At 43.4% G+C, this 21,106-nt stretch overlaps 1 long non-coding RNA gene across 1 annotated transcript in view; it reads left to right on the forward strand.

The window, feature by feature from the left end:
- Nucleotides 1-1,888: 1,888 nt before the first annotated feature.
- The window catches only part of LOC127006794 (uncharacterized), a 115,300-nt gene continuing 96,082 nt past the window's right edge, over nt 1,889-21,106 (forward strand). Inside the window, exon 1 of the long non-coding RNA XR_007759761.1 lies at nt 1,889-2,015. This is a non-coding gene — a long non-coding RNA (uncharacterized LOC127006794). The remainder of the gene's footprint in view (nt 2,016-21,106) is intronic.

A 21,106-nucleotide genomic window follows, 5' to 3' on the forward strand; every position in this document is an offset into this window, starting at 1 on the left:
TCAGGGAGAGGCCTGACTACGGAAGAGAAAGAAGACAGGCAGAGGAAGAGGAGGAGGAGCGAGTTTTATGAGGCCAAGGCAATAAGGAGAGCGGGTGCAACTTGCTGTCTGGGTGATCAAGGGTCGTGGGAAGCTCTTGTTGCTGGCGATATAGGGACGGAGGGAAGGAGGAAGGGAGTGGAACAGAAGAGAAGGAGGAACAGAAGGGAAGGAAGAGGGTTAGAGGAGAAGAAGGGAGAGAAGAGGAGGAAAGGAGGAGGAGGATGAACAGAAGAGGAGGAGAAAGGGACAGGAGGGTAGGAGGAAGGGAGAGGAGAGAAGGAGGAGGAGGACGAGCAGAAGGGAAGGAACAGGAGGGTGGGAGGAAGGGAGAGGAGAGGCGGAAGAACAGAAGGGGAAGGAAGGAGGGAGGGAGAGAGGAAGGGAAGAAGAGATGGCCTATTTGCAAGGTTGAAAAGAACGTGTGATTGGAAAAAGTAAAAGTGCAATGGACAATGAACGTTGCAGCGGAGCGGGTGTCAGAGAGAGAGAGAGAGAGAGAGAGAGAGAGAGAGAGAGAGAGAGAATAAGCCACTTTCTCAGCTCGGCACTACTCTCAGGGGGGCAACTTGTTATCTTGAAAGTGGAGAACGCATGGTTATCACAGGGCGACAAGTACACACACACACACACACACACACACACACACACACACACAACAGCACCCTCGGGAGACTTTCAGGAGGAGGAGGAAGAGGAGGTGGAGGTTGGTTGCTGGTTATAGTGGTGGTGGTGCATGTTGCTGTGATAAGAGAGAGAGAGAGAGAGAGAGAGAGAGAGAGAGAGAGAGAGAGAGAGAGAGAGTAAAATCACGCGTAAACAGAGGAAATAAACATAAAACCAGAAAAGGAAGGAAAACAACGAAGCAATAAACAGTAAAAGAGAAATAAAAAACGAACGAGAAATAAAATGGAAGAATAAAAAGAAGCGAAACAAAAAGGAGGAAAAGGAATGAAGAGAAATAGAAAGAAAATAGACTCTCCTTCCCTCTCTCTTCTTTCCTTTCTCTTGTCTTTAACCGTTTCCTCACTCCTACTCATCCCTTCTTCTTCTCATGCATTTTTTTCCCTTTCCTCAATCTCCCTTTCCCCCAGCCCCCCTTCTCTATCCTTTCCCAATCCCTTTCTTCGTTTATTTCCCTCTCCTTTCCTTCTTTCGTTTCCCTCTCCCTTCTTTCTTTCCTTCCCCCTTCTCTCTTCTTCCTGCCATCTCCTCCCTTATAGCCTATCCCTCCACCTTCTCCTCCCTTGTTTTCTTACCTTTAATTCGTCCCTTTAAATTTTCTTTCCTGTTTTTTTTTTAACCTATGGAGAGCCTTTTCGTATATTGTAAGCGCATGATTTCTTGGGTAGGAGTTCTGTGATAACTTAGCGTCTTAAATAGATTTTTTTGGACAGGGGTTTAAATTTTGGAGACAACCACGGACCAACACAAGCGAAGGCCAAAGTATCTTGCCTAGCCATGTTTTTTTTTTTTCTTTTTCAACTTATGGAAAGCTACTGTGTGTTTTGAAACCGCATGACTTCTCTTGTATGAATTATGCGATTGCTTGGCGTTTTAGATACATTTTTGTGGACAGGGTTTAACAGATAATGACTACATGCCAAAACAAGCTAAGGCCGAATCTACTTTCATATATCTATGTTTTTTTTTCACCCTAATCAAAGCTTTTATGTATTTGGGAGCCGCTCCAAAATTAAGTTTCTATGATTACTCTGCGTTAGATACATTTATTTACTAACAAGGGTTAAAATTTGGAAAAAGAAACAAATGACCGAAACAAGTCAAGGCCGCATGGTCATGCACAAGTTGCGCAACTCAGCAGCCTCAGTGACAGTCACCCCAAGGCCGCATAGGTGTGAGGGTGCCCGCTGCGTTTACCTGAGAATTCGTTATTTGAATGTGTTCGTGCGTGTTCGTGTGTGTACGACAAGTTAGCGTTTCCCGTATCGGCCTGACGGTGGATGTGAGCAAAGGTAAGTGGAATTTGCATATATATGGTTCTACTCTATGTATGGATGGATTATTTTTCTTTTAACGAGCAGCGTAACGAACGTACGTGATGGCGCCATTTAAATGCTAATGGTGTGAAGGGCCTGTACATATTTGTAACAAAGGAATAGAGTGGAAGACGAGGCCCGGGTGTAATTTGATTAGGAGAGAAAAGTTAGTAGAGAAATAGGGAGAGGAATATAATGAGAGAGGTAGAGAGAGGTGGGTGGGGATAGATATAACAAACCTGCCCTTTCCTATTTAAATCTCTCACTGCCTAATACCGAACAGTGTATGGTCCTGCATCGCCTCCAACCCCAGCGTGAGTCCGAGACACCTGAGGCTCGAACAGACGGAGCACCAATCCAAGAGATGGCACACGTTTTTTCCAACCTCAGGTGTCTTGGACTCACGGCGGGGTTGGAAGCGACGCAGGACTTTCGATACTTGCCTCTGCCTTCCAGCTCCTTGAGAGAGAGATAGGAAAATAAATGCACAGAAAGAGAGAGGAAGGGATATAGAGAGGGACGGGGATGGGTGGGTGGGGGGGGGTAAGTCATAACAAGCTAAGCATCCCTCGCAAACTTTAAGCTCCACACCTTCCCTACCTATTAATATGTACAACCAGGCCTTATTTCTCGCTTAGACAGTCGCCTCTGCCTTCCCAATCCATAGAGATAGATAGATAAAGAGATGGAGAGAGAAAGAGGGATAGAGATGGGGGAGGGGGTAACAATCATAACAAGGTAATAATCCTTCCTTATTTAAAGCCCCACACCTTCCCATACCTAATAATATGTAGAGATAAGCCATTTTTCTTGCCCTAGACACTCCCTTCGGCCTTCCAGCTCCTTCGTAATACACAAAGAGCGAATTAGCAGACATTACTTGATATGATGAAACAAAATGGCGGAAGGAAGCAAGGAGGGAAGAGCGGGAGGAGGAGGAGGAAAGGGAGGGAGGGAAGGGGGAGAGAGGACGGCGGGGTGGTGGAGGGAGGGGGGAAGAGGACGACGGAGAGGGTGGAGAGGGAAGAAGGGGTGGAGGGAAGGGAGAGAGAGGATAAGTGGTAGTTGATGATTCATGGTAAGTCTTCACAGTTTCCAGTCTCGTGTGTCAGGGATAAGTGGGATTTGATTATTTTAAAAGGTATCATGGCGCCGCACAGTCGTAAGGTTATAGGAATGAGTATTATATGAAGGGAATATGACGCAAAACTTAAACCAACGTAGAGATAATGTAAACAGACGAAGCTGAATGAGGCAAGAGCGTAGAGATAATTGTAGACAGACGTAGAGGTGATTGTAAACAGACGAAGCTGAATGAGGCACCATTGCCAGATTATCGTACCGTTGCCAGATTATCGTACCCAGAGCATAGTATTTACCGGTTTCTGACGTATAACTATTGGCAAGAAACATCAAGAAATAACTATTTTAATGATAACTATGTATGAATCTCGTTATTGGGGCCCAGGAGACAGTTTTGGGGTCAGAAATCGGTAAAAATAAGGGGCTGAGTACGACAATATAGTAACGTTGACGTGGGGAGAGAGGGAGGGAAGGTTATTAGGGGGAGGTTAGACAGTCCTTCTCTACTGCCAGCCTCCACAGCCCTCTTCCCATTACCCGTCTCCCTTGCTCTCCACCAATAGATTCCACCACTCGTATCCTCCACTTCTCTCTCACCCACACGTTTCCAGCTCTCCTCTCTCCACTACTCCTTTCCTCCACTCGCTTTCAGGACCCATCTTTCCACCACTTCTTTCCACCCTTCCGTAACACCTATCTCCCTTGTCCCTCCCCGCCACCCCTCTACTCTTCTCCATCCCTTCTCCTCCTCTCCATTCCCTCTCCTCCCTATCCTATCCTTCACCACCATCCCACCCATCGCATGTACCCCCCCCCCCCCACACACACACACACCACCACAAGCCGCTACACTCCTTACCCACTCATTTAATTAATATGATGGATTCCTCTAAGGCTTCTGTTATCAAGACGGTGATTAATAACGCGCTGCACACCACCGCCAGCGTCATGTATCTCGTCACCTCGAACGGCGGATAAATATTGAAGTTCGGGCGCCGTGTAATGATGATAATTCCTCTAATTAATGACTCTAGGGGTAATATGTTTGCTAATTCACTTTATCGCTGTTTTAGGAGTGATTGATGGAGCGTCAGCACGTTAAATTATGAGTGTGTGCGGGGTCAGAATATATGACGAAACGGTCCTGTAGCTTGCGTCACCATGGCAACCTCTGGCGAAGTGACCCGATGATACAGTGTAGCCAGAAGCGAGGGTTAGGCAAGAATAGAAGCTGGACAGAAGTAAAACATGCTGGGAAAAGCCTTAGTGCTTCAATGAATAACTAATAATGTCTGAACACTGAACAGAAAATAAGAGACGGGAGGTATTCGCACATAAGGAGACGAGAACACTTAGAACAATAGATGGAGAGGAGTGGAGGACGTAGAGAAAGGCCTTTATACTGCAGTGGATAGCTAATAATGCGGAAACAGTGAGCAGGAAATACACCGGGGGCATTCGCATATAAACGACAGTACACACTCGCCTGAACAATAAATAACAGAGTAGGCGTTCGTATGAAAAAAAAAAAAAAAAAATAGACACACGCTTGACTCCACCGAAATTACACCTCCGAGCCAGCAGCCAGTACAACACGCTTGCCAGGAAATAATATGGAAATGAGGCTTTGTTTGGGGAGGGGGAGCCATTCTGTCGTTTTAACGGGGCACGAACACACACACACACACACACACAGTACTCGCATGTCCCAGATTATCCTCATTTCTCTCATTTACTTACTCCTTTCTGCTTTACGTTCGCGTCTAAGAGAGAGTAATTAATGAAGACAAATGATGGGAAAAACGGTATTAGTGAGTATTAAAGATGACACGAACGTGTGGAATGAAGAAATGAAGAAGCGAAAGGAGAGAAAGTTTGAAGGAAGATAAGGAAAGTACTGTTGGAGGCATACACTAAAGCTGCGTGTGGCCTCAGTGCTCATCTCCGTCACATTAGGCCTTGAGTCACTGTTAGGAAAGAAAAAGAGGACGGTGAGTGGAAAATATATAGGTCTATTGTCTTAGATGAGGTAGGTAATGGCTCTGGGAGGAGGGGAGCGAGGGTGGAGAGGTAGGAGGGAAATTGAGAGAAGGAAATAGGTAATGTGGGAGAGAGAGGGGGGGAGGGAGGGAAGAGGAGATGGAAGGAGCGAGCAAGGGAGATAAGAGGGAAAGGGAGGAGGAGTCAGATAAGGAAATGGAAGTGGGACAAGAAAACTGCGCACATATTATAATCTCCCTTTGTATTTCTCCTCATACACACACACACACACACACACACACACACACACACACACACACACACACACACACATAAACTCATATACACACAAACACATGCTAATTTTCGCTTTTATATTCATTTAAACACACATAGTTTCCGCTTTTGCATATATACATACACAGACATACTTAAAATTTTGCCTTTTGAGATCGTATAGATATGTAATGTAAGCTTATATAAATTATGAGGGTGTGTATGTGTGTGTGTATGCCTCAGTGTGTGATTGGGACCATTTTCTCCCCCCCCTCCCCCCCCCCCCCACACACACATTACCTAGTTATATATCCATGTCTGTTTGTCTGCATGTATGAAAGTAATAATGAATGTATATATGTATGAATAATGGTAACTAATTCCCTCTCCCTTTCCCTCCTTTCCCTCCACACATGATCCATCTGGTTATGTATGTTTTTCTGTATGTATGTAGATAATAATGTATGTATGTATGCTGATAACCGATTCCCTCTCCCCTTCCCTCCCTCCTTCCCTTCCCCCCCCTACACAGCCTATCGAGTCAGCTATTAACATTTCCCTTCCATCCACAAACAAAATTATCTATTCATATCTATCTGTCAGTCTGTCTGTATGTAATAATGTATGTATATATGTATGGATAATCATAACCAATTCCCTTCCCTCCTTCCCCCCCCCACACAGCCTATCTAGTCCGCTATTATACACATCCTCGTAATATACATGATTACGCCCATCCGTCATCCCGTAGCGGCAGTCAGACGCGTCCATTATGAAGACGAATATTATTAGTGAATCTGCGTCGCCTTCCTCCTTAGTCTGAGAGAGAGAGAGAGAGAGAGAGGTGGGAATGAAAAGGGGAAAGGAGAGAAATAAGGAAAAGAAAGAGGAAGGAATGAAAAGCAAGATATATAGATAGATAGACAGATAGACAGGTTCAGAGAGAGAGAGAGAGAGAGAGAGAGAGAGAGAGAGAGAAAGGGGGGGAGGGATGAAAAGGGGAAAGGATAGAAATAAGGAAAATAAAGAGGAAGGAATGAAAAGCAAGATATATAGATAGATAGATAGATAGGTTCAGAGAGAGAGAGAGAGAGAGGTAATAAGAACTTTGTGTGTTTGTTTAATGGTTGTTTGTAGGTCACGGCGGTGGTGGTGGTGGTGGTGGTGATGATGGTGATGATGGTGATGATGATGATGATGATGATGATGATGATGATGATAATGATGGTGCTAGAGATGATAATGGCAGAAGAAAAGATTATATACAGCCTATGAATGAGTGAAAAGAATACTCTCTCTCTCTCTCTCTCTCTCTCTCTCTCTCTCTCTCTCTCTCTCTCTCTCTCTCTCTCTCTCTCTCTCTCTCTCGAAGGCAATATACAGTCACGTGATGAGTTGCTCAGTTCATCATTAAGTTCGATAAAGGAAAGGGACAAGGCAGAAGATTAGGAGGAGGAGGAGGAGGAGGTAAAGAGGAGGAGAAGGAGAAGAAGAAGGAGAGAACAAAAGGCAAAGAGAGAGGAAGAAGTTGAAGTCTTGCTCTGTATACACGAAGGAAGTTTCAAGTTTCTCTCCCGTTTCTTCTCTTTCGTTTCCTCCCCTTTTTTTTTGTGTTCTCCCTTCCTTCGTTCCTTCCCATCTTCATTTCCTGTATATTTCCATCTTTCTTCCTTCTTTCGTCGCTTCCAGCTTCTCGACTCTCCTTTATTCCCTCTCTTTTTCCAGTTTCATCTTCTCCCTTCTTTTTCTTCCTCCTTTTTTCTGCTTCCTTTCTTTCCTTTCCTTCTTTTTTCTGTATATCTCCGTCTTTCTTTTTCCGTCGCTTCGCTTCTCATCTTTCTTTTAATTCTTCCCTTTCTCCAGTTTCACCTCGCTTTTTCTTTTCTTTTTTGCTCTCTCTATCTTTTCCATGTTTTCTTCTTCCTTCTTCTTTGTCTCCTCTTTCATCTGTATTTTTCTTTTCCTCCCTATTCGTTCGGTGATATATATATATATTTTTTCATTGGTTATTGTTTCGTGTTTCTTTCTCTTTATGGAGGAGGAGGAGGAGGAAGAGGAGGAGGAGGAGGCGAAGGAAGTTTTAATTGTTGAAAAATTTCTTTGCTTGCAGAATCTATTAGTGTGGCAATTGTTTTTTTCTCTGTTTTATTCCTTTTTTTCTCTCCTTCTCTTCTTACTTTTCTTCTCCTCCTCCTCCTCCTCCTCCGCCTCTTCCTCCTCGTCAGCCGTATTTGTTTTTTTCCCTTCCATCTTCTTATTTTCTTTGTGTCAGTCTCCCTCTTTTTATTCCTCCTCCTCCTCCTCCTCCTCCTCCTCTTCCTTGCCTTTTTCCTCCTCCGCCATCATCATAATTATCGCCGTCATAATTACCATCGTTGCAGCCTCCTCCTCCTCCTCCTCCTTCTTCTTCTTCTTCTTCTTCTTCTTCTTCCTCCCTTCCTCTTCCTCCTCCTCCTCCTCTCAATTTCCCATCCGCTCTCTTTTATCGTGTTTCTTACCTCCATTTTTTTTCTCCCTCCTCCCTCCTTCCTTCCTTCCTTCCTTCCTTCCCCTCCGTTTTGCCACTTCCCTTCACTTTGGCTTTTTTTTTCTCTTGCTTTCAATTCTCTCGAACGTATTGAAATTTCCATATATAGTTTTTTGTTCTATTTCCATTTCCTTTCATGGGTTTCTTTCTTGCCTCCTGTTTCCTCTTTCTCTTTTCGAATTTTCCTTCCTCTTTCCTTCTTTCCCTTCCTTCGGTTTCTCTGTCTGTCTGTCTGTCTGTCTGTGTTTGTCTCTCTCTCGTCCCTCTCTCTCTCTCTCTCTCTCTCTCTCTCTCTCTCTCTCTCTCTCTCTCTCTCTCTCTCTCTCTCTCTCTCTCTCTCTCTCTCTCTCTCTCTCTCTCTCTCTCTCTCTCTCTCTCTCTCTCTCTGAAACGGATAAGGACAACTCCATTACCTCTTTCGTAGCTCAGTCATGTAATCTCCTCCTCCTCCTCCTCCTCCTCCACTCTTACCCTCTTCATTTCCTCCGCCTCCGTGCCCCTTTTCACTCCTCTAGGCTCACTTCTGTTGCTTTTTTTCTTGTTTTGTCCTCCTCGACCTCCTTCTCTTCCTCTTCCTCCTCCTCTTCTTCTTGCTCCTCCTCCTCCTGGTCCTCGTCCTCGTTCTCCTTCCACTCTATGTTTTCCTATTCATACCTCCTCGACCTCCTAAGCTTCATTCTTCGCTTCCTCTTCTCTTCCTCCTCCTCCTCCTCCTCCTCCTCCTCCTCCTCCTTCTTTCACACTAGTCCCTTTTAATATATGCAATGCATAAAACACCTTTGATGGTACTTCTTCTTAGGAATGTACGATAAAATATTCTAAAAAGGTATTCTCATATTATTTAAGTAGTAGTAGTAGTAGTAGTAGTAGTAGTAGTAGTAGTAGTAGTTGTAGGTGTAGTAGTAGTAGCAGTAGTAGAAGTAGGAATCATTGTTTTTATAATTTTCATTTTTTTCTGACGTATGTTGGGAAATTAGGATCAAATATAAGGGAACTTTTATGCTATTCCGTCACGTATAAATTTTAGGAATGTTTTCTTTATAAATTCCTCAACGGTGTGAGCGACGAAAAGGAGAGAGAAAGATAAAAAGAACTCATGTTGTTAGCGCGTTTTTGAGAGAGGCAAGACTTCTATCTCGCATTTATATATTTCCAAAGTTAAGTTTCTCGAGACACAGACTTCGCCTCCTCTCGCACCAGCCTTTCGTTTATTTTCTTCCTTTTCCTCAGCATCATCATCTCTTCCAACTTTTCATCTTCTCATTTCTTTTGGCGTCATTCCCATCACATTTTTACTTCCCCCAAGTTTTCTTAATTCTGACATTCCGCTTTTTATTGCATCATGATAATTCTTCCTCTTCTTTCTCTCATTCTTTTAGTTTCCCCTTTCGTCGCGTTTTCTGTGAGTGTGTCTGTTTGTGTGTGTGTGTGTGTGTGTGTGTGTGTGTGTGTGTGTGTGTGTGTGTGTCTCTCTCTCTCTCTCTCTCTCTCTCTCTCTCTCTCTCTCTCTCTCTCTCTCTCTCTCTCTCTCTCTCTCTCTCTCTCTCTCTCTCTCTCTCTCTCTCTCAGGGGAGCGTCACTTAATGAGTCATCGTCGCCCCTCCTCTGAAATGAGATCCAGGAAGCAATTGGTCGTGGATGATAGGCGGATCGGTGTGGATGGAGGCGGATCAGGCCGGGCAAGGGATAGGCCAGAGGAGAGGGAACTGGAGGTGTATATATGACTTTCTTGAGAACACATATATGAAGACTGGTTTATATTTAGGTTTGGTTTCAAGTTTAGGATTCGGGTATCTTCAAACACTTTACAGGCATCAGTCAATCAGTCAATAAGGGAATAATAAAGGGATTCAATAAGGGAAGGGACACATATAGGAGAACTGTTTTTGTTCTGGTTAGGATAAGTTTAGAGTACCTTCAAACACATGACGGACAGGAATCAGTACTATAAATCAACACAGAGACGCTGACATTCCTTTATATGACAGAATAACATGATAAAAGATAATATTTTAAAGGAAAGAAGATAACTTGCACGAAGGGAAGGGATTATAACTGTAGAGATGAGATTGGGTAGATCTTGGGTCCAGAGAGATGAGGTTGGATGGGGAGGTAGTGACTGATAGATATATTAGATTGGTTATAAATGAGATCCGGTAGAGTTAGAGATTAGGCAGAGGTATGAAATTGGAGAGAGATGAGATAGTGGATTTATGACGCTGATACACACAAAAAGAATTCCCAGGTAGTAGGAGTATGAGGCAAATTCACTTAGAGGTAATTACTTGGTAGAGATATAAGATTGGGTATATATGAAATTCTTTATACGTACGTGAGGAAGAGATGAAATTGGGTAGAGATGAGTTAGTGATACTGATAAAAACAAACAAAGAATTCTCTGATAGTAGTAAAAATAGGAGGAAAATTCTATGGGCCCGGACAGGTAACAATATCCCCCCACAGGTAACAATGTCCCCAACACAGGTAACAATAGCCCTCACACAGGTAACAGTCCCCCCCAACAGGTAACAATGTCCCCAACACAGGTAACAATATCCCCCATCAGGTAACAATATCCCCCAAACAGGTAACAATATCCGGCCCACGGGTAACAATAGCCCCCCCCTATACAGGTACGCTCTATCAGTACGTACGGATCAGTTTCAGCGTCAACACTAATTAATACCAAAACAGTATCGGTATAATTGTTTTTTAATGAGTTAATTGGCAACTTTTAAGCCCGAAGCATAAGTTGGCGGCGAAATGAACAATTATGAAACAAAAAAATTTCCGCATACTTTTTAAACTTCATTCCGAGCTTTATGAGTACTGGAACGGGATAGAAATAGTGTGTGTATGTATATTTTTGAAGGGGGGATGGTGAGGGATTTGCGTGTGTGTGTGAGGGTGGGTGGGTATATGTGTGTGTGTGTGTGTGTGTGTGTGTGTGTGTGTGTGTGTGTGTGTGTGTGTGTGTGCGTGTGTGTGTGTGTGTGTTATGATGATAAAAAAAACCCGCAATAGAAAAGACTAGAAAAAAATATGTAAAGCGAAAAAAAGAGGAATAAGGAATAGGAAAAATAGGAAGAAATGAAAGGAAAGGAGAAGAAATTATAGAGGTAGAGAGGAAAATGTGTCTCCTCCAGCTGTTTCTCCTCCATCCTCTGCGTCAAGGTGAAGAGGAGGAGGAGGAGGAGGAGGAGGAGGAGGAGGAGGAGGAAGAAGAGGACAGAAAATTTGGATATAATAGTCAGAGAAAAATAATTGACATCGTGTGTGGAGTTTTTTTTACCATCTTTTTCCTCTCTCTCTCTCTCTCTCTCTCTCTCTCTCTCTCTCTCTCTCTCTCTCTCTCTCTCTCTCTCTCTCTCTCTCTCTCTCTCTCTCTCTCTCTCTCTCTCTCTCTCTCTCTCTCTCTCTCTCTCTCTCTCTCTCTCTCTCTCTCTCTCTCTCTCTCTCTCTCTCTCTCTCTCTCTCTCTCTCTCTCTCTCTCTCTCTCTCACCTCAATTTCCTTCTCTTTTTATCTTTGTTTTTAAGTTCATCAGTCTCTTTCATCTTCCTTCACGCCTCTTTGCTTCCTCCTCCTCCTCCTCCTCCTCCTCCTCCTCCTCTTTTCCTTTATTTTCTTTCGTCCCTCCTCCTCTCCCTTCATTTTCTCTTTCTCCTCCCCTTTCCTCCTCCTCCTCCTGCTCCTCCTGCTCCTCCTCCTCCTCCTCCTCCTCCTCCTCCTCCTCCTCCTTCTCCTCCTTTATTTCCTTCCGTCCCTTCTCCTCTGCTTCAGTTTTAAGTTGATGGGCCTTGAAAGTTTACAGGCAAGTCTGCAAAATCATTATTATTATTATTATTATTATTATTATTATTATTATTATTATTATTATTATTATTATTATTATTATTATTATTATTATTATTGGTATTTGTTTTTTTCTTCCTTATTCACAATTTTAGTTTCTATTTGTAGTTCTTTTTTTTTTTTGCTAATATTAACGTAACTATACATCCATCCATACATACGTAACTATAAATCCAATTCAGCCACTAATACCTATATAGTTTTTCTCTCTTAATCTATTCAATCTATTCATCCACTTTTCTACTTCCTACTTATCTATTTCCCTCTCTGTCTACCTATCCATCCCATCTACTCCAACCCTCTTCTTCCTCTCCTTCAGTCCCTCTGTCTACCTTCCCATATATCTATTTCCCTCTCTGTCTACCTATCCATCCATTCCATTAGTCGTCCACTCACTCGTGCATTATTATTACATCCACCTGCAGCACTTCCAATCCACTTCATCCACTCCACATTTGTCCCTCACACCAGAACGGCCGCCACTCGCTGCTGTCCATTACCTATTCAGTTTTTCTGGCGCCCCGCATCAGAATCACGGCATTTGCGTTTTTCCGCTTTTTGTTTCTCTCATTTTCCATATTTGATTGTATTTTTGATGGCGTGTGTCTGGCTGGAAACATGGATGGCGGATTTCTTTTTAATATGCTTCTGTCTGTCTGTCTATTTCTGTCTGTTTCTGTGTGTGTGTGTGTGTGTGTGTGTGTGTGTGTGTGTGTGTGTGTGTGTGTGTGTGTGTGTGTGTGTGTGTGTGTCTGTCTGTCTGTCTGTCTGTCTCTCTCTCTCTCTCTCTCTCTCTCTCTCTCTCTCTCTCTCTCTCTCTCTCTCTCTCTCTCTCTCTCTCTCTCTCTCTCTCTCTCTCTCTCTCTCTCTCTCTCTCTCTCTCTCTCTCGTTCTTTCAACATTATTTGCAATTTCCATTTTACGGTTTTCATAATTTCACTTTCTTTCTTGTTTCGCCCAAACTTTCCCGCTCGTCATTTATCTGCGCTTTCATTTTCCTTTCCTTTATCTCCTTTTTATGTGTGCTTACTTTGGATATTAGCTCATCTGTTTTTTCATTTGTTTCCTCCTCCTTCTTTTCTTTTTCCATTTTCCACTATTAATTCGTTCTTCATCTCTTTCTGCTTCTCCTTTTTTTTCTTTTTCGTCCTTTTCCTTGCATGCAGTCTCCGTTTCCTCCTCCTACTCATTCTCTACTTTTCCCTTCTTCTTTCTCTTTCTCCTACGTACTCCTTTTCTACTCCTCTTCCTCCTCCTTCTCTAGTTCTTTATACAAACCCCTAGTTTCCTCTTCCTCACCTTACTCCTCCTCTTCCCCTTCCTCTTCATCCTCCTTCCCCTCCTCCCTTCTATTTTTCCTCTTTTCCCTTCTCTGTTTCTTTGTACCCACCCTCTGTTTCTTCATCTGTCTCTTCCTTCTTCTTCATCTCTGCATCATCTCCTTCATTTGCCTCCCAGTACACATCCTCCGTTTCCATAGCAACATCTTAGTAGTGCTTCGCGTGACCAACTAACCCTTACTCTAAAGCATCCAATAGCTGCCTTGAACTCAGTCTTATCCACACACATGCGTAATCACCTCAAGAGTAGCGTGACATGAGCGAAGTAGGTTGACTAGCTCTTCGTGTTGATAGATAGGTGGTGGAGTTGAAGGAATATGGAGATAATACGACTTTTTTTTTCCTTGTTTTTTACCTTGTGACTTTTGGATACATTTATAGTTTTTTTTTAAGAAGGTTTTGTTGTCCGATTACCTGTAGATCTTGTGTTATTTTTTTCCCTTTTTTCTGTATTAATGTTTTTTTTTCTCGCTATTTTTTTTCTCTTTCCTTCTCCTCCTCCTCCTCCTCTTCGTTCTTCTGTATTCATTTATTCCTACTTCCTATCCTCCTCCTCCTCCTCCTCCTCCTAAGTTACCTCCTTTTATATTCATGTTTCCCTCCTTCCTATGTTCTTCCTCCTCCTCTTGCTTCTCTCGTATTCATGTGTTCTTACTTCCTATCTTCCTCCTCCTCCTCCTCCTCCTCCTCCTCCTCCTCTCAGGGAAGAAGCCAGAGAGCAATAAATAGGGTTAAGAATTCCTTGGAGAAATATCTTACATATGCTTGTGTTCTCCTCTTCTTCTTCCTCTTCCTCCTCCTCTGCCTCCTTTGTTCGTTATTTTTCTTATGTCTATCTTTTTCTTACTGTTTCTTTTCTATTTTTTTCTGTTTCTTATTCTTCTCTTTTTTCGTCTTCTTGCTTCTGTCTTTCCTTTCTCTCCTCTTTAATTTTCCTCCTCTTCCTCTCCTACTTTTCTTCCCGTATCTTTCTCCTTTATTTCTGCTTATTTTCCTTCTCTTTCTATTTTTCTTCCTTTTATTTATTATTTCCTTCCTCTTTATCCTTTTCCTTCTCTACTTCTCGGTTCATTTTCCTCCTTCTACTCTTTTTCTTCTTCCTCTCCCTCCTCCTCCTCCTCCTTCCTGCTTTCCTCTTCCTCTTTTCTTTCATCTTTCCTCCTCTCCCTCTTTCCTCACTTCCCCCCCTTTCGCGGCTTTTCTTCCTTCCTTGTTGTTTTTCTCTCCCATTCCATATTATTTTCAGCTTTTCTCCTCTCCCTCCCTCTTTCCTCCTCCTCCTAATTCTCCTCCTCCTCCTACCGCCCTTCTCCCGTATCCTACTTTCTTTATTCCTTTTTCTCTCCTTCTTTCTCCTTTTTCAGTGACGGTTCTTCACACTTCTGCGTCTGCAAATTATCCTGGAATATTAAAGTCTCTGAAACGACTCTCGACAGTGAAGGAGGAGTTGAAGGAGGGAGGGAGAAAGGTTAGGAAGTGAAGGGGAGAGGAAAGGGTAGGAGAGGAGAAAAGAGGGAAGGAGACTGGAAATGGGGAGGGAGGAAGGGACGAGGAGGGACGGAAGTAATATGGAAAGAGAGATGGAGGAAAATGAAAGAAGGAGGGAATGGAGAAAGAGAGAAAAGGAAGTAGAAAGGGAGAAGAGAATATATGGAAGGGGTGAGAAAGTTAGAAAGGGAAGAAGGCATGAAGAGGAGAGAGAAGGAAAAAGGAAGAGGAAGAAAGATGAAAGAAGAGAGGGAGGAAAGCAGGGAGGAAGGAGATGGAAAAGAGGGTTGGTAGGAGAGAGGAAACAGTAGACGAAAGGGAAAAAAAAGAAAGGAAGAGAAAGAACGAAAAAGGGGAACAAAGAGAGAGAGAGAGAGAGAGAGAGAGAGAGAGAGAGAGAGAGAGAGAGAGAGAGAGAGAGAGAGAGAGAGATAAAAAATGAAAAGGAGGGGAGAAAAGGGAGAAAGAAAAGTACGAAGCGAAAACTTGCAGTCAAAAATGAGGGAACGAAAAGGAAAGTAGGAAAATTTTAAGAAAAAAAATGTCAAGAGATGAATGCAGTTAATTATTGCAAGAAATTCATGGAAGGAGTCCCAACGAAGAGGAAAAAGTGTGTGTGTGACAGAGAGAGAGAGAGAGAGAAATCCACTTCTCTTCACCTAAACCAATTACGTCATTTCTAGGCTTTTCTCTCTCTCTCTCTCTCTCTCTCTCTCTCTCTCTCTCTCTCTCTCTCTCTCTCTCTCTCTCTCTCTCTCTCTCTCCTTTCCCTCCATCATGCCTCCTCCCTCTCCTTCTTCCCTACCTCCCTCCCATACTAACTTTCCATTTCCTTTGTTCCTCCTCCTCCTCCTCCTCCTCCTCCTCCTCCTCCTTCTCCTCCTCCTCCATCCCCCCTTCCCTCCTTTCCTCCTTCCTCCCCTCTTTCCACCACTCATTCTGACCTTTCTGTTCCAACTCAAATATTCGAAAACACACCTAATGAAGCCTTTGGTGTGTGTGTGTGTGTGTGTGTGTGTGTGTGTGTGTGTGTGTGTGTGTGTGTGTGTGTGTGTGTGTGTGTGTGTGTGTGTGTGTGTGTTGGGATTTGGCCTCACGCTTCAGTCAATCCTCCTCCTCCTCCTCCTCCTCCTCCTCCTCCTATACGTTCCTATCCACACCATTGTTTTATTTCCTTTTCGCATCTTAGAGAGAGAGAGAGAGAGAGAGAGAGAGAGAGAGAGAGAGAGTCTTTTCGTTTCTCTTTTGAACTTTCTCACTTTGGAACGAGGACCAGAGTTTATGCTGGAATTAGTAAACAATTTCTCTCTCTCTCTCTCTCTCTCTCTCTCTCTCTCTCTCTCTCTCTCTCTCTCTCTCGACTGTTTGAATGTTCGGTTCTGATATTCATGAAGGAGCAAATGACAGTCGTGTTTGTCTCTCCTCCTCCTCCTCTTCCTCCTCCTACTCCTACTCCTACACCTCCTCCTCCTCCTCCTCCTCCTCCTCCCTCCTCTTCCTCTACGCCCATGTCCTTTCCTTATATCTATCCTGCCTCTCTTCCTGTTTTGATTTTTTGGGGGGAAGAAAATGTGAGAGAGAGAGAGAGAGAGAGAGAGAGAGAGTATTTATGATGTTTCTCTCTCTCTCTCTCTCTCTCTCTCTCTAATGGCCGCCACGTCACCGCGATATATTTACACAATTTTCTTGCTGTCACGGCTCAGGTAATTGTCTCCTGTTTACCTGGACTAATATTTGCTCTCATTAAATCGTTATAATAGTGGTGAGCGCCAGTGTGTGTGTGTGTGTGTGTGTGTGTGTGTGTGTGTGTGTGTGTGTGTGTGTGTGTGTGTGTGTGTGTGTGTGTGTGTGTGTGTGTGTGTGTGTGTGTGTGTGTGTGTGTGTGTGTTTTCTGTCTGTCGTTTTGTTATTCTCGTTTTTTAGTCTTCGTTTACTTTTTTTTTTTTAGTGTGTGTGTTTTTTCATCTTTCTCTTCCTCCGTCATTCTCCTTTTTGATCTCTTCGTTTTGTCTTCGTGTGTGTGTGTGTGTGTGTGTGTGTGTGTGTGTGTGTGTGTGTGTGTGTGTGTGTGTGTGTGTGTATTTATTTTCCTTCCTTCCTTTCTCTTGCTTCGTTATTCTCTCATTCTCCTTTTTTCTCCCCTTTTCTCTCTTCTTTTTGCTTCTTCCACTCCCTCCCTCACTGAGATATTTTTTTCTTTCACTTCATCTCTCTCTCTCTCTCTCTCTCTCTCTCTCTCTCTCTCTCTCTCTCTCTCTCTCTCTCTCTCTCTCTCTCTCTCTCTGTCTGTCTTCCTCTCCTTTCCTTCCCTATCTCCTCTGTTTCGTATATATATAAATTTTGCTGCCGTCTCCCTTTTCCTTCCGTTTTCCTTCCCCCAAAGCGAGTCTCCATTCTCCTACCGTTTATTTTTTCATTTCCTTTTTTACATTTTTTTTCCCGTATCGTGTGTGCGTCCCTTCCCTTCCCTTCCCTTTCCTTTTCCTTTTTTTTTATTTATTTTTATTCACTCCTTTTTGCTCTCCGCGTGTTTCCCTCTTCCCCCTCCTCCCTTTTTTTTGTATTTTTGGGAGACACATATTCTCATCTTTTTTCCTTTTCTCTTTTCTTCTTTATTTTTTTACCTTCTTTCCTTTGTATCCACGAAATTAACTTGTCTTTTTGGATTTCTTTTTCTCTATCCAATAATTTTCTTCGTTTTTCCTCTGATTCCCTTTTGCATTGTCTTGTTTATCAACCTTTCTTTTCCTATTTCTCTCCCTTCTATTTCTCCTCTCCTATCTCTGCCTCCTCCTCTTTACATATCTTTTGCTCTTTCTGTTTACTTTATTTCTTCATTATTCTTCCTTATCACTGCCTCTGCTGCTGACCCTCCATTTCCTTCTACAAATTAGTTTCTTCTGTTTTTCCTTTTTTCTTCTTTTTCCTCCCTATTCCTGGTTCCTCATGTTTGCTCCCGTTTCTTTCCTCTTGTTTTTTTTTCTGTTCCTTTGTCTCCTATTTCTATTCCCTTGTCTCCCCTTTCTCCTCTTGCAACTTTCTTTTCTTCTTCTTCTGCGTCTGGTTTCTCCTTTTTCCTCTATTTATTTTCCTCTTGCATCTCTTCTTTCTCCTCCTTCTCTCTTTCTTTTCCCCCCGCGCCTCTAATTTCTCTCCTCCCCATTTTTTTTCTTCCTTTTTCTTTCGTTTCTCCTCCTTCCCACAATCCTTTTCCTCCTGCGATGCTGATTCTCCACCTTCTCCCATTTCTCTTCCTCTCGCGTCTCTCTTCCCTCTCTTCCTTTCATTCTTTTTTCCCCATGTCTCTTCCTTCTGGGTCTCTCATTTTTCCTCCTTTTCTCTCTATTTCTTTTCCTCTCGCGTCTCTCATCCTCCTCCTCCCATTTTGTTTCCCTCCCGCGTCCCTTGTTTCCCCTTGTTTTACTCCCATTTAATTTCCTCCTCTCTTTCTCATTCCGCCTCCGCATCCCCATCAGGGCAGGTTAGACCGCCAGGGACAGATGCTCCGCTATGCCTCTCTGCTGGACACACGCTCTTCATAACAACTAAAGAAAGGTCACTGCTTCTTAAGGGATGCAGTGACCGTAATATTTCTTTAACTGAATTGCTAGAAAAATAAATAGATTCCAGAATTTAGTGATGTATTAATAATAACTATATATTTTTCTTTATTGAGGGAGAGGTTAGTGTGATGACAAAACATTCCAGTTTCCAGAAAAAATGCTTCTATTAAATTAGTTATGAAGTAAAAGCCTTTTTTGTGGCTGGAAAAGGCAGTTTGATATTCAATTATGCGTTAGTGACGTTGTATATTTGTGTTTTCGTATAATTGAATGAAGAAACTGGTACAGAGAGAGAGAGAGAGAGAGAGAGAGAGAGAGAGAGAGAGAGAGAGAGAGAGAGAGAGAGTTCTGACAAAGAGATGAATGTTAAGTAGATGCTCATACGGAAAGGCCAAGGATATAAATTATGAGCGAAGATGAAGGCGGAGGGCGAAGAGTCAACATTTATTCAAACTTCATAACGTGACTTTGTTGTTTCCTCTTGTGTGTTACGAGCGACGGAGAAAGGAAGACGGAGGATGACTGACACACACACACACACACACACACACACACACACACACACACACAGCCCAGGGTAAATTTGAGTGGACGCGCTGGCTCGTTGTTCTCCTAGCGATATGGCTGGGCGCACCGTCACGCAAAGTTGCCAGATTGTCTTACTCAGCCTCTTATATTTACCGACTTCCGAACCAAAAACTGTCTCGTGGACCCCAATGAGATTCACTTAAAACTATCGTTAAAACAGTTAATTCCTGATGTTTCTTGGCAATAGTTAGACGTCAGAAACCGGTAAATACTATGGTCTGAGTACGACAATCTGACAACGGTGGGGCGACGCAGAGGTATTGAGATACTGTAGTATTTAAACATACAGCTAAAACCAAATTATCCTATATAATAAAATATATACATATTATATTATTATATAATGAAATTATTAGTTTTTCTGTATAATTAATGATCATTAACAGAACACAAATTAATAAAACACAGCACCCTCACACTCGCTTGACTCGTGCTTTGTTTACATCTGGACTTGACCTTGGCGGAAGAGCGCAGGCGGCTGGACTGGACAGACATCCTTCTGTATGGCCACTCGCCTTGTAAACCAGCCCAGGCAAAATCGTCCAGCTCAGGGGTAACAGTGACTAGTGTAACCGTTGCTTAAAAGGGAGATAGACATATAGACAGACAAAGCGAGGCAGATATATAGACAGACAGACAGGCACATCCACAAAGAAAGACAGACATACATAGACATGCAGAAAGAGCCAGAGCCAGGGAGACAAATAAAGACAGACAAAGACAGCCAAGCAGACAGAGCTAAACACAGACAAACAGACCGACAAAGAGTCTAGTCACTAATTCAAGGTCACCGCCTCCGCTAATCGCCGAATCTGATGCCGACTCTGGGCCACGACAACCCAGCGACTTTTAGGCCCTACACTGTGTCGAATCAGCATCCGGCGATCGTTTCTAGACTCTTACTGACCATCACATCACATGAACATTTCCCACCCAAGACCTCGGATACCCCGAATCTCTGGGTTGTCGTGGCCCAGAGTCAACACAGTGTGAACGGGGCTTTAAAGAGAAGGACAATAAAAGAAAAGGAATTTAGCTACTTCATAATAAAAAAATAAAAAAAAACATCATGCACCACAAGCCGAGAAAGAAAAACAAAGGAAAAAAAACCGACATCCATAGAAACAACCCACCCCTAAAAAAAAACACAAGAAACGGCTGCGTGGCTCCGGCGGCCGTGAAGTCCCCGGGGCCGGTCCTTGCCTCCCACCGGTACATGGAATACTCGTGTTTACTTTTATCCGGGAAGGTATCCGCCGCCCCCCGAGGCCTGCGTGGGGCGCCTCATCTGGCCGCCGCCGACTCTGTTTTCCCTTTTTCTTTTCCTTGCCTCGTCCTCGTCGTTCTCTTTTAGTTTTCATGATGGCGCGCGGCACGTCTGCTGCGGAAGGCTGCTGAACAATGGCCAGAGAGAGATGCTTCTGTCCCCCTCCCCCATCTCTCCTCTCCTCCCCTCTTGCTTCTGCCCCCTGCCCCCCTCCTTTCCTCCCTTGCCTCTGCCCCACGCCTCTACCTACCCCTACCCCCTTACTTCTTCACCCTATCCCCCTCTTTCCCCCTTGCCTGTGCTCCAGTCCCCCCTCTCCTCCTTACCTCTCCCCCTAACCTTCTATTCCTTTGCTTTTCCCTTCGTCCACCTCTCCCCTTACCTCTGCTCTCCTACCCCCCTTTCCCTTCTTGCCTCTCTCCTCCCCTCTCTCCCTCCCTCTCCTCCCTTCTACTGCACTGTTGGGAGGGAGGGAGGGAGGAGGAGGAGAATAGGTACATCAGGGAGTGGGAGTAGGCGTTAAGATGGGTAAAAGGAGGAGGAAAATTGGTAGGAGGAAAAGAGAGGAGGAGGAGGAGGTAGATATGTAGGTTAAAGAGGGATGGAGTGGAGGAGGAAAGGGTACGAAGCTAGGAGGGAGTGGGAAGGAAAACAAAACAAAATATACCTTACCTGGACTCAACCTGTTCCACTTCATCACACCTTGACAGTCTCCATTAATCTGTTATAAAGGAGGAAGAAAACAACACCTCCATCATCTGTACAAAAGGGGCAAGAAACAAACATCTCCTCCATTATCTGTACAATAGGAAGACTTACTATCCTCATTTTTCCTTTTCTTTATTTCCTTACCTTTATTTTCCCTTACCTTCCCTTTAAGCTAACATTTTTTTCATTATCTTTACAGCCGGAGAAAAATAATAACATGTTTTTCATTATCTGTGACAATAAGAAGAAAGTAACTAACCTCTTTTTTTTCCCTTTCTTTCATTTCCCTGCGTTGATTTTCCCTTTCCTTCAAACTAACATATTTTTCATTATCTATATCGCATTTTGCTTCCCTCGCTTTCCTGCTTATTCAACATTTTAGTTTCCTTATTT

Source organism: Eriocheir sinensis, chromosome 33 (assembly GCF_024679095.1).
Source record: "Eriocheir sinensis breed Jianghai 21 chromosome 33, ASM2467909v1, whole genome shotgun sequence".
NCBI classification, from domain to species: Eukaryota; Metazoa; Arthropoda; class Malacostraca; order Decapoda; family Varunidae; genus Eriocheir; species Eriocheir sinensis.